The sequence below is a fragment of the Gigantopelta aegis genome, chromosome 14 (genome assembly GCF_016097555.1).
Source record: "Gigantopelta aegis isolate Gae_Host chromosome 14, Gae_host_genome, whole genome shotgun sequence".
NCBI classification, from domain to species: domain Eukaryota; kingdom Metazoa; phylum Mollusca; class Gastropoda; order Neomphalida; family Peltospiridae; genus Gigantopelta; species Gigantopelta aegis.
Window position 1 is genome coordinate 200608 of NC_054712.1, and position 3942 is coordinate 204549.

A 3942-nucleotide genomic window follows, 5' to 3' on the forward strand; every position below is an offset into this window, starting at 1 on the left:
GTTGAGTGAGCTCAAGAAATATGTATATGGTTTAAATGACACGTCAAGAACTTGTTATTTTAGTGTGTTGAGTGAGCTCAAGAAATACGTATATGGTTTAAATGACACGTCAAGAACTTGTTATTTTAGTGTGTTGAGTGAGCTCAAGAAATATGTATATGATTTAAATGACACGTCAAGAACTTGTTATTTTAGTGTGTTGAGTGAGCTCAAGAAATATGTATATGATTTAAATGACACATCAAGAACTTGTTATTTTAGTGTGTTGAGTGAGCTTAAAAAAACTTGATTGCAAACAGTCAGAATTTGATCGAGTGTTGTTTTAATTGCTTTTACAACAAAATTCTTGCAGGTCTGTTTCTTATGCATGTTGATGATTTTATCTGGTCAACTACAGAGTACTTTGCAAAAGCAGTGATATATAGAGTTAGACAATATTTCAAATTGGTAAACAAGCCAATGGTACTTTTAAATACATAGGACTTGAGATAGATCAAAAACCTGACTGCATTATTCTTGATCAGTGTTCATATATAGATAGTTTATCAACTTTCATCTAGCAAAAAAATAGTTGTGCACACAAACAGGTGTATATAAATGAAGTATATGCTATTCATAACATTTAACAGAAATTGCTTTTTAAGCGAAACATAAGTGAAGTATAGGTGAAATAAAAGTCAAATATCAGTGAAGTATTAGTGAAATAGTATTGAAGTATAAGGGAATATCAAAGGCTATGGTATGTGCTGTCCTGTGAAGAAAGTACAGTCAGACCTCATTACAACGACCGCCGTTACTACGAGATTTACACCATCTGACTACAAATTGTCGGGGAACAAACATACACCAATGTTATTCTGTTCATTACACCGGAATTCACACCTTCCACCTCCAACAGAACAAACGTGCACCTGACGTCTTAAAAAGACCTCTTTACAACGACATTACATAATAATAGATGCGGTAGCACATTGGCGGTAAACAGCCATTTGGCCAGGCATCCTTGATCTCGTCATGAGCCGAAAGTGTCACACAATGTTACCGATGTTGACTAGCTCTGCAGACGTGTATTGCTTTTGAACATAAGCCTTTAGTCATCCAATTAAAGGATCAACTTCGAACATTGAAGTATACCGGTACTAGTTTTATGACATTTTACCAATCGATTAGATTGACTGTGAATGCGCTTTGATTAATAATAATATACTTAGCATTTGATGATGGTTTGTGATCCATCCCTGTCGGTGGGACCATTGGGCTACATGTATTTCTCATTTCAGCCAATGCACCTCGACTGGTATATTAAATGTCTTGGTATGTGCTATTCTGTCTGTGGGATGGAGCATATAAATGATCCCTTGCTACTATTGACACTCAATAGCCGATGACTAATAAATCAATCTGTTCTAGTGGTGTTATTAAATAAAACATTTTTTTATAACGGTAATTTCGACATAACTACAAATTCGATATAACGACAAAGTGAACCAGGGACGAACGTGGTCGTTGTAACGAGGTCTGACTGTACACTGTTTTCGCTGGGTGAAAATTAAAGGAGGGCGGCCGCGCAGAACCACACCCTTCATGTTGTTGTGTGTAGATAGACTTTGTGGAAGGACATACTCCATATTCACAGGCAGTTCCAGTTTTGCTGAACCGATCAAAGTTTTAATATTATTTTAATAAAGATTTCAAGATATACGAAAAACAAAAAAGACGTTTATGTGATCCCCTAATGTCGAAAACATTTTTTGTTATTCCCATCTTCATCGAATGAATTGATTGCTGTGATAAAATATTATTACCAACTGATAAAAAGTAGTTTCGTTTTTGTAAAGGTGGTGTATGTAATATTTGACACCCAAGATGAATGATTTTATAATCGGTGATATCCCCCCAAAATTAAAAGTTTACAATATGTTATAAGAACTGCTGAACAAACAGAATGACAGAAAGTAAAAATCATCAGTTACAATCAATTATATCTGTAACTGAGGACAAAATATCAGACGACAGTTAGTGGAAACAAAAGATAGAGTGACCGTTCTGATCACGTGACAAATTTGGCGCCAAATAAGTGGGGGATTTTCAATTGGAAAAATGTTTTCATTGCTCAAATAAAATATAACTTTTATTGTGTGCATTAAACATACAAATGGATACAGGTATGGGGCAAAATAGAGGCTGTTAAAAATACTATTAGATTACGTTACAGTATCTGTCGTAAATGTTTCGTCAATTGCTTTTTCGTACACAACGCGGCTTGTTTCCTTTGAGGTCCAGTGTGCAGACTGATCGTCGTTTTTTTTATGTGTGGAAAAAAGTGTGCATTTGGAAATAGCAGAGATAGGTGCTGGAAAATATAGTAGGGTGCTGGAAAATAAAGATTGGCGCAGAAAAATAAAGGAGGGCAGAGAACGTGAAAGGAGGGCAGCAAAATGCAATAGCGGGGCGGGCTGCCCTACTTAAATGGAGCAGCGAGAACACTGCTGTACATATAAAAGATGACTTGCCACTTTTGAAACATGTAGAGAGGTTCCTCTGAAGACTTTGGGTCAGAATTAATTATCAATTTATTTTTTACTTCCAGTAGCCACAGTGCTCTGGTGGCATCATTAAACAAATTAAATTAGGCAGCAATATCTGTCCCTCTAGGCCAAATTTCAATATTCTCAGGTATTTGCTGTATTAATGCCCCTGACCTTATCTTTACCTGTGGAAATCAATACTAATTTTGGTCAATCCATCGGCTCTCCGACGAAGGGGCGAATATGCAGTTTTGCCAAATTACGTAATAACGTTATAAAAATTTAACGTTTTTTAAAATGATCCTATTTGAAACTGATATCATGGCAGTGAATAAACTGGCTAGGAATTTTCGAAGCAATCTTAGCCTACGAAATTGTAAAATCATTGTAGGTTCTGACGTCACTACAGCACACTCCATAGTGACGTCATAGTTTACGATGGTTTTAAGATTTCGTAGGCTAAGCATACTCAAGCAAAATACCAAGTGCGCCGAATCACATGACGCGCCGATACACCGGACACGGTTGTATATATACTAAAAATAATAATAAAGACAAAATATGTCTACAACACCCGGTGTTCCCAGGCGGTCACCCATACAATTACTATCCGGGTCCGACGTTGCTTAAGTTCGGTGATCGGACAAGAACCGATACTTTCAACGTGGTCCGGCCGTAGACTATTAGTGTTGAAAAATAGGGGTATACCTATGTAATTTTCCGGAAGTCGATATAATATTATGGGCTTAGCTTTTGTTTTGTTTCTTAATCTATACAGTGATCTCCCTTGTGTATCGCGTAGAGAAAAAGAAAGAAATGTTTTATTTAACGACGCACTCAACACATTTTATTTACGGTTATATGGCGTCAGACATGGTTAAGGACCACATATATATATTGAGAGAGGAAACCCGCTGTCTCCACTTCATGGGCTACTATTTTCGATTAGCAGCAAGGGTTCTGTCTGGGATCGATCCCCGTTGGTGGGCCCATTGAGCTATTTTTCGTTCCAACCAGTGCACCACGACTGGTATATCAATGGCCGTGGTATGTACTATCCTGTCTGTGAGATGGTGCATATAAAATATCCCTTGCTGCTAATCAAGAAGAGTAGCCCATGAAGTGGCAACAGCGGGTTTTCTCTCTCAATATCTGTGTGGTCCTTAACCATAATATTATGTCTGACACCATATAACCATAAATACAATGAGTGCGTCGTTAAATAAAACATTTCTTTTTTTTCGATCAGTTTACGTATTGCCGACTCCAACTGGAGACAGATTCTAGGGTGTCATGTCATGTCATAGGGTTTTACGTGCACATTCAGAACAAGCTGTTGTAGCGCACGCCTGTCGTGGGCACAAGAGCCGGCCTTGGCCGGCTCCTCCGTCCATGACAGGAAAGTTGGGGGGGG

At 37.8% G+C, this 3942-nt stretch overlaps 1 pseudogene; it reads right to left on the minus strand.

The window, feature by feature from the left end:
- Positions 1–3090: 3090 nt before the first annotated feature.
- Positions 3091–3209, minus strand: LOC121389574 (annotated as a pseudogene).
- Between the last annotated feature and the right edge of the window lie 733 nt (positions 3210–3942).